This window comes from Sapajus apella, unplaced genomic scaffold (genome assembly GCF_009761245.1).
Source record: "Sapajus apella isolate SASKATOON/1434 unplaced genomic scaffold, GSC_monkey_1.0 scaffold20, whole genome shotgun sequence".
NCBI classification, from domain to species: Eukaryota; Metazoa; Chordata; class Mammalia; order Primates; family Cebidae; genus Sapajus; species Sapajus apella.
In genome coordinates this window covers 27,590,375-27,600,149 of record NW_022436960.1, presented here as the reverse complement: position 1 = coordinate 27,600,149, position 9,775 = coordinate 27,590,375, and the positions used below count along the sequence as shown (strand labels likewise).

The 9,775-nt window shown below is 43.6% G+C and overlaps 1 long non-coding RNA gene across 1 annotated transcript; it reads left to right on the top strand.

The window, feature by feature from the left end:
• The first annotated feature begins 731 nt into the window (after window positions 1-731).
• LOC116557979 lies at window positions 732-9,695 on the top strand. Its single transcript, XR_004271774.1, has 4 exons — window positions 732-1,142; window positions 5,356-5,526; window positions 7,595-7,669; window positions 9,179-9,695. It is a non-coding gene; the product is annotated as an uncharacterized LOC116557979 (long non-coding RNA).
• Window positions 9,696-9,775: the final 80 nt, after the last annotated feature.

Below are 9,775 nucleotides of genomic sequence, written 5' to 3'. Positions count from 1 at the left end.
GACATCACTTGGCCAAGGTCACACAGCTTCTGGGGCCAGCCTTCTGTTTTCCTTTTGTGAAGACCAGGGAACGTGCGCTGCACTTTTCTAAAGTAGAAAAACGAGCTGATGTCAGGGATTCTTTCAAGAAAGCAAGTTTCAGAGCTGTTGCTGAGATCACCACCCATTCAGCAAAAAGTCCCAAACGCTGAATGCACTTCTGAGTCTCTGGTTTCACTTTGCAGCTCTCGGCATAACTGATGCTCACAATAATGACCTTCAACCACCAAGGAAATGCTCATTTATATTTTGTGAGCTCTGTTTAATGGATGAGGGAGTAACAAGTTTTAAAAAAGATTTTGATCAACATGGTGATTCATGCATGTAATTCCAGCACTTTGGGGGGCAGGTAGATCACTCGAGGTCAGGAGTTCAAGACCAGCCTGGTCAATAGGGTGAAACCCTGTTTCTACTAAAAAAATATAAAAATTAGCCAGGCATAGTGGTGGGCACCTGTAGTACCAGCTACTCAGGAGGCTGAGGCAGGAGAATTGCTTGAACCGGTAGGCAGAGGTTGCAGTGAGCTGAGATTGCACCACTGCCCTCCAGCCTGGGCAATAGAGTGAGACTCTGTCTCAAAAAAAAAAAAAAAAGATGTTATTCAAAATCAAATCACTAAAGTTAAGATTAAAAGAATTAACCCTGTCTTTGCAAAGCTTGGCTACCCTGGTAACTCATGCCAGGGACACTTAGCTTTAAAATTGTCCCCTCTGTAGGGGTTTTGCTCTTATGCCACAAGTATTGCTGCTGTGTCTGCGAAACAGGAAGGAGCAGCATCTCCCCACTATTTCCCCGATGAGTACCCCGAAGATGGTGGAGTTCACGTGGTGAAGTTCTCTTTCTTCCACTGGCCTAAGTCTTAAATTCCCCAAACGCTTGGAGCCTTGCAAGGCTGGGCAGCCGGCAGTTTCCCCAGCAGTTGCCCTGGCATCTTGCCCTCTTTACACAAAGCAATCACTGTTGCAGAAAATGAGGGTCCTGGGATCATTTGGCACCACCCCTTGCTTGGCATTTGCGTGGGAGAAGGGACTTTCTTTCTCTCTGACAATAGATTCTGATCACAAACCAGGCCCCTTTCACTCATGGAATGACTCTGCCCAGAGGTAAGAACTGAGGGGGCACAACAGAAGTGATTTCCTGAGGAGGTCTGTTAATGCCACTGAGAAATCAGGAGAAGTCCTGGAAAGGCTCATACAGCATCCCACTCCCCAACCTCCTGGCCATCCATGCTCAGTCAGGCCCCTATCCTTGAATTTGATTCAAACAGAGGCATATCTGGTCCCTGGCCAGTGGGACAGGCACCATGTAGTTGATGGTCTAGAATTCCAGCCTTACCTCAAAATGCAGGTATAGACTGGGTGTGGTGGCTCAAGCCTGTACTCCCAGCACCTGGGGAGGCCGAGGCAGATCACCTGAGGTTGGGTGTTTGAGACCAGCATGGCCAATGTGTTGAAACCCCATCTCTACTAAAAATACAAAAATTAGCTGGGCATGGTGGTGCACACCTGTAATTACAGCTATTCAGGAGTCTGAGGCAGGGTAATCATCGCTTGAACCAGGGAGGTGGAGGTTGCAGTAACCTGAGATGGGGCCATTGCCCCCCAGCCTGGGGAACAAGAAAAGACTGTCTCAAAAAAAAAAAAAAAAAAAGCAAAAATGCAGGTATAGTGCTCCTTTCTTACGGGTAACATTTCCTTGAGTTACCTTGCTATGAAATTCACACTGGTACAATACTATAACTAAACTGCTAACTGTGGATTTCTCTAGTTTTTCCACTATGGCGTTTTTTTATTCCAGGATGTGATCCAGGGTACCATATTACATTTACTTGTCATTTACATTTACTTGTCATTACATTTACTCTCCTCTCACCTGTGAAAAGTTCTTTGTTCCTTATTTTTTATGACCTTGACACTTTCAGGTATTTTATTGAATGTTTGGGTTTATCTAATGGTTTCTCATAATTAGACAAGGGTTATAGATTTTTTTTAGAAGAAAAGTCCTTTTTTCTTTGCATGCTATAAAGAGGTACATGATATCCACATGACTTATCAATGGTAAAGTAAGTTTGATTGCATGGTTAAGGGGGCTCTGCCAAGTTTCTCCACTGTGAAGTTACTATTTTCCCCTTTGTATATTCTACTTATTAGAAGTAAGTCACTACATCTATCCCATACTCAAAGGGAAGGAAATGAAACTCTACTTCCTGGAGAAGGGAGAATCGACATATATATTTTGGAATTTATCTATAAAGAAAATTTGTCTCAGGCGGGGCGTGGTGACTCATGCCTATAATCCCAGCACTTTGGGAGGCCAAGGCAGTTGGGTCACTTGAGCCCAGGAGTTCAAGACCAGCCTGGGCAACATGGCAAAACTCCATCTCTACAATAAATTCCTGAGCTGGTCATAGTGGCACCCGCCTGTAGTCCCAGCTATTTGGGAGGCTGAAATGGGAGGATGGCTTGAGACAGGGAGGTCAAGGCTGCAGTGAGCTATGAGTGTGTCACTGCACACCAGCCTGGGCAACAGAGCAAGACCCTATTTCAGGGGGGGAAATAAAAAGAAGAAAGAAAAGAAAATTTGTAGAAAAGAAAATTTCTCTGTAGTTCATATATTTATTTATATTGGCATGGACTCATGGATATTTATTTTATTCTTTGAGTTATAAGAATCATGATGGTTGGCTGGACACGGTGGCTCATGTCTGTAATCCCTGCACTTTGGGATGCTGAGGCGGGCAGATCACCTGAGGTTGAGAGTTCGAGACCAGCCTGACCAACATGGAGAAACCCTGTCTCTATCAAAAAAAAAAAAAAAAAAAAAAGAATCATGATGGTTATATATCATCCAATACTTTCATTATTTTGTTGCTCAAATTGTTCTAGCCTTGCTCACTGGGAACTCTTGGTTCCTTTTGACACACCCACATTTAAAAAAATTGATACATAATGATGTACATAGTTTTGCGGCACCCATTTTTTTCCATTTTCTTACTTTCTGGCATTACAAGGTGCTCCAAGCTCACCTTGTGTTTTCACTGCTTTAGCCCTAGAATCAGTTATTCCTCCAAGGAGTCCTGCTTCCTTTGATCGGAGAATGATATTTAGAAACCACGTTTCTGAGTGTTGGGTATGCTCATTGCTACTGGGGTGTCATTGCTTCTAGGCCCTGTGAGTGAGCAGTTGGGAATATTTACGTATATTTATGTATATATATATGTATACTAACCCATGCATGTGTCAGATCTATGTTTGTGTATCTGTCTATCTGTACATATACTTTTAAAAAGAGCTTGTATTGTCTTTGTAATCCAACTGCACAGGTTTTATTCTAGCCTTGCCCCTTTTCTCATTGTCACTTTTATCTCTGACAGTGAGTAACTTGTTTACTTACATATTTGTTCAACCCTAGTATACAAGTAAAGTAGTTTCAGAATCACCAATCTAGTCCCCTTTGAGAAATAACTTTATCAACTATAGTGTTTTGCCCAGTTCTTTTTGTCTTTAGCCTTATAGATTCCAGTCAAACACGTCATTTTCCATTGTGTGTGAAATTTGTGATAGTGAAATACAAAAGAAAAAAGCCCCATCATTTTCCAAAGTTACTGAGGTCAACTTCTTTTTTTTTTTTTTTTTTTTTTCCTTCTTGAAGGGCGCATCTTAATATTTCCAAAGCATTTCTACATCTGGCTACTCCTTTTATTATGTCATTGTTGGATCATGACATGTGAAGGTTGAACTGGTTATCTCAGGTCATATGATCAGCTGGATCATGATTAGAACTACTTTGGGCTTTGCAGGACCATACCAGCTTTCCAGGAGTTGCTGTTTTCTTGGTGAGTCTGGGCTGCAAAGCCAGCTGTTGCAGAGAATGTCTGGTGAAAGGAGAAGGTGAAGTATGGCTAGGCAGCTCTGTATTTTTTGGTTAGGCAGAATAGTCAGATGTCAGTGGGAAGGAAGATTAGAGATCTCATGGCTCAGCTCACTTTCCTTATAGATGGGGAAACTGAGGCCTAGAGAGGTGATGTACCTTGTCCAAGATGAACTAGTTGGTTAGAGCCATCAGTGGGAATAGGATGCAAGATACCATGCTCCCATATCTGTGCTCTTCCCACCACACTACATGAGCTACAGGGTCAAGGGGTCACAGGTCGGCAGAGAAAGACTCTTGGAAATTGTTTCAACAGGGCTGGGAGAATTTGCCATCATTGCCTAAATAGAAAGGTTCTTTCATACCTTAAGCATTCTAAAGTGGTCAGAGAGCTAATTAAGAAATGCCTGATGGGTCTGGAAATTTGCTTCCCACATGTTGCAACAGTAATGATCTCATCTAAAAGTGGTGACTCGAGGGATGTTGTGAATTCCAGAGCTGCCATTTTTAAGTGCGTCATATCCTCTCTTAATTGTCACCCTCTAGCATCTACAAAGCTGAGGATAGTAATGTCTGTCTTGTTCAGGTCTTGGAGTTATTTTAAGGCTTCTTACTTAACCGTAAGAAAGGAATCAAAGATTTTCTCTTTCCTTTTTTTTTTTCTTTCTATCTACTGGTTTCCTAATCTCCAGCACAGCACACAGAACACAGTAGGAATTCAATAAATATTTATTGGATGAATGAAGAAGAATCATATGAGATCGTTCAGGTGAGAGTACACTGGCATCTCTTAAAGCACTATACAGATGTAAGGGACTGCTAATGGCATTAACTGACACTGAATTAGGGCAAGTTGCTTACCCTCTATGGACTTCAGCATCCCATTTGCCATAGAAGATTGCTCCAGGCTCATCTTGCATTTTGGACTAAAGCTGATGATTTCTAAGGTCTTTTTCAGATCTGTAATTCTGTAATTGCAGTATATACTTATTATCAAGACTATTTGTGAGGATTTTCAGATGGTTAAGGATATAAACGTATCACACGCCATCATGGACTAGAGCAGTGATAGCATGCTAAATTCTTTGCACATGTGATTTCTAGTTGATTGGTAGTGGCTGCTTGGAATGCAATGTCGATAAAAACTCAGAGGGTCAGTGGTATAGTGATGATTAGAATGATTGATTCGTGATGTCTGTCAGGAACACAGAATATCAGGTAGTTGCAAGCATGCCAAATATCTGCCATCTCTATACTAGATGCTTGAAACAGTGTTGCCCTGGAATTTCTGGGAGCAATGTTATTATTTTCTTGATTTTGCATAATGATGGAGAGAGATTGCTTGGATGAAGCCAGGGTTTCCTAGAGGTAAACAGATCCTTATAGACTCGTAGTAAGACTTGTCACCCTTCTGCTTTTGATTGTCTCTTTTTTGAAATTTATCAGGCAAATAAAGATGAACATGTTCGACTGATGGATGAGAAGCACATCCAGGCCCAGGATTCCTTCTACTGCTCTGGGACTCAAGCAGATACATGGCTTCTGTTCTTGAGGAAATTGAGAATGTAGAAGGATGCAAACAGTCTAGACATAAACATGAACCCATTGACCCAACTAGTACATGTTGAACACCTACAGTATTCTAGGCAGGCCCAGGTAAATGGCTTGGCCCTGAAGACATAGGTGATATTTTCAAAATAAAAGTCTTCTCCCTTTCTCTTGTTTCCTTAACACTGGTAGTCAAACCATTGACTGATCAGTATGCACGGTCCATGAGCTTTCTGAATGTAACCATTGTTTTCCCCAGTCTACCCAAGTGATGAGGAAATAACAAGTTTTGGGTCTGATTCCCAGAATTCTTGATAGGAATATACAAACGAGCCTCCTAAATCTCTTGTTGCACATGGAAAGCAAGCTAGCCAGGGAGAGACCTTCATGGGTCATTAGGTACCATTCTGCTGCTCAATGCACTTTTAAAACCCAAGGAGGCCATGAATGTGAGGATGTTCTCCTTCATCCCTGCCTACCTGGAAGTGTGGAGAGATCTCTGCGTATTGGTTTGGGGGTCATGGGTATTGTTTCCCTGCTGCCATTTCTTCATGGCTGGCCAGAAATGTATCACAGTGGAGGACTGACATAACAACCCCTGCCCTTCTCCTTCTTTTAGTGGGTCCTCCTTTGCCCTAGTGACACAGGCTTCCATTTACCTTCCCTCGGGAATGGTCTTTCTCCACTGTCCAGACAGTTCTTGAAGATGCCACACCAACTAACTGTGTGATTACTTCAGGACTTGAAATAGCTTTTCTCCTGCCCCAGATATGACACAGTCACTTCCTCAATAAAGCCATCACTCCAAGAGGAACAGGACGTCCTTGTAACGGAGCCAGGAAGGTCACATGATCAGACAGCCAGGGGCCTCCTGGGACCTCATTTCCCCTTAAGCTATTGGCAAGGACTTGTCTATGAAAGCCCGTCTATGAGAAGCCCTGGGCAAGCCATCCAAACCTACCCTCCTATAGGGTTTCAGTCCAGAGCAATTTCTGCAGGGAATAAACATTTGATGAATGAATGACAAGCAGGGTGATTGGGGAGGATTTCTGTGAAATATCTTTGGTGACCACATAGAAATGAACCCAGCATTCACAGGTGTCCACACTAGGAGGTCAGGGAATCTCCACGATCCCATTATCTTTATCTTCACTGGCATCCTTAAAGGAGGTCATAAAGTTTGGACAAGCAGCCCAATTTGCTGATTGGGGAATCCCTTGCCATAGACTGGAGCCAGCTAGAATAGAGAGTGAGAAACAGTGAGGAAAGGTTTTCCTTAGATTTCAGGGTCAGGCAAAAGAGGAAGATATTTATGAAGTCTGAACCTCAGCCCCAGCCCCAGCTCCAGACCCCCAGACCTCAGAGACTCATGGCCAAGTTTTATTGGGAAGTGACTGAGCACTGCAAGGGAAAATATGATTTAGGCATTTATGCAGGAGCAGGGGTTGGGGAGCTGAGAAAAGTCTTTAAGAGACCTAAAGAAGGGGAAAATTAGCTGAGTCAGAAGCCAACAAGAGGAACCTGAAGGAGAGGAACTTGGCATGTAGAGTCACAGGCAGCCTCATTGCTGGGAGAGAGAATTGGGTATTTTTAAAATCTTTAATGTCTGGTGCTTGAAAGTCTTTAGGAGACATAAAATAATTCCACGTTTATTTCCTAAAACCTTCCAGTCAACTAAAAGTCACCTTTGGGATGAATGGGAGAATCCCTTTTAAATTGAATTACAGTAAGTTTAATTCAGTTTAAGACAGGGGTTCCCTCTGTCACCCAGGCTGGAGTGCAGTGGTGCCATCTCGGCACCCTGCAATGGTGCAACCTCTGCCTTCTGGGCTCAGGTCATCCTCCTGCCTCAGCCTCCTGAGTAGCTAGGGCTACAGGTGCAAGGGTGAGGTCACTACACTTAGCTAATTTTTAAATTTTTTTTTAGAGATAAGGTCTCACTATGTTGCTCAGGCTGTTCTTGAAACTCTTGGGCTCAAGCAATCCTCCCACATCAGCCTCCCAAAGTGTTGGGATAGCAGGTGTGAGCCACCATGCCCAGCCAGAATCCCTAATCAGACTAGGAAAAACTTCCAGAATACCAGGAATTTTCCATGGCCATCTGGTCTTGCTGCTCAACCTCTTCTCTTTTCTCCAGGAGTACAATAGCAAATAAACCCAAAGGCTCCGGGGCTTTTGACCTATGGAAGAATTGAAGCTGGTCATCACACAGGTAAGATTGCACAATTTCAGTTTATGTCTAGGACATGGGGAAGCTATCTGGCCAAATGGTGGACATCAGGGTTGCATTGGTTAGAGTGTACATTTGCAGTCAATAGAGCTCACTCTAGCAAGTTTAAGAAGGGGTTTATTTGGGGTTATTGGGAAGATCACAGAATTGTCGGAAGGGCTGAAGGAACAGAACTTGCACGAACAGTTTCCAGAGACACGCTGCAGGATTGGGTTTATAAGGAGTTGTTACCACTGCCGACCATGAACCAACCCTGCTTGTCTCTGCTGCAGGCAAAGAGCTGCCACTGCCACCTCCAGCCCCAGACACCTGCTGCACCTGCTGCCATCTGGGCCTGCACCCCTTCTGTTTCCTCATGTAGCTCACTTCCAAAGCAAAGTCTCGTGGGTGCATCTAAATGGCAAAACCTAAGCCACATGTCTCTACCTAGCAGCAAGCAAAGCTGAGAAATGTCTACCCACACACATATGCAGGGAGACACAAATTCAATGTGAATATTCTTAAAATGTGGAGAGATTACGCAAAGGCTTTTGGAAGTCAAGAATGACAGATATCTACTACAAGACGTCTGTGAACTATGACCTGAGATGCTCAGGAAAAGGTGGTCTATGGAAGGTGCCCCACTGTGTGGGTGAAGTGAGAGTCCCTGGTGGACTTCCCTCAATAGCATTAAGCTCAGTTCGTCTTAGGCAAAATGGAGAAGTAAGAAATGCTTGTGTTCTAGGTTCTTCACTCAACCAAGCAAAACTGTTATTACCATTTATTTATTTTTAAGATTCTTTCAAAAAGATTTGAGTCAACCAGGGTATTGTTTTGCATACTAAGTACTAGTCAATTCTGGGCATCATGAAAGACACAGTTACCCATATGACCCCTGGTCTTGATGGGGAGCCATGAAAACACACTAGTGCCATTGTTATAAACATACCAAGTCCTATATCATGAGCACCAAATGAATGGCATGGACAACTGATCACGTTGCTCAGAGGAGAGCTGTGGTTTGGCGTAGTCAGAATGGCTTTTTGGAGGAGGCAGGACCAGAGGTAGGTCTCGAACAATGGGTGGAATTTAGACAGACAGTGAAGAGGAAAAAGCAGTCCTAGGGGGTAGAAATGAGGTGAGCGAGGTCTGGAGCGATGGAGGGTATGACTATAAATGAGCTCCATGGTGGTGGACAGTCAATTCTAAGTCTAGAAGTAGTGCAGGGTTTGAATAGAAGAATTGTAGATGAAACAACCAAAACTTGAATTGGGATCATATTTTGGAGAATCTTGGTTGACCCATGAATTAGTCAGGACTGTTTTAGTTTCGAGTGATGGAAATCTACTTCAAATTTACTTAAGATAAAATGGAATTTATCATTTCATCTAATTAAAAAGCCCAAGGGCATGAGTATGACACATGGCTGGATCCAGGTGCTCAGATGCCATCAGGGCTCAGTCTCTTACCATCTCTCAGCTCTGGCTCATCTGCATTGATTTCATTTCCCAGCAGGCTTTCTCCATGTGGTGGTCCCTGGCAACTCTAGGTTTACACTGTCTCAGTTCAGCAATCTCTTGCCAAACATTTCCAGAAGAATTCTCAGAATTCTTAGGACTGAGACTGGTTGTTTGGCTTAGTCTGGGTCATGAACAACTACCCTCTAATCCTCCTGGAACTATAACCATGACCAGAGGAATGTGGACTTTCTCAGTGACAAGGTGTGGGACATGGCCCTAGAGGGCAAGTTCATCTCCACCCCAACCACGTGGAGGAATGCCTACTGTAGCAGATGCTGTCAGTGCCCCATCCTTATTCCCTTGGTTCTTACTGTTTCAGTGGATACTGGCTTAATTTTCTAGTGTTAACACCCTCATGTCTTTGCCTGAGGGCTTTCTCTCACCACCAGAGCCCACCATGAACATATTCAAGAAAGGCTAGAAGTGTCAGGGAGTTAACACCTCATAGGAGCAGTTCTCAGCCAATGGCTGATGGAGTTGGAAGGTAAATACCCCCCCAATTAATCTTCCTCCCTCCCTCCCTCCCTCCCTCCCTCCCTCCCTCCTTCCTTCCTTCCTTCCTTCCTTCCTTCCTTCCTTCCTTCCTTCC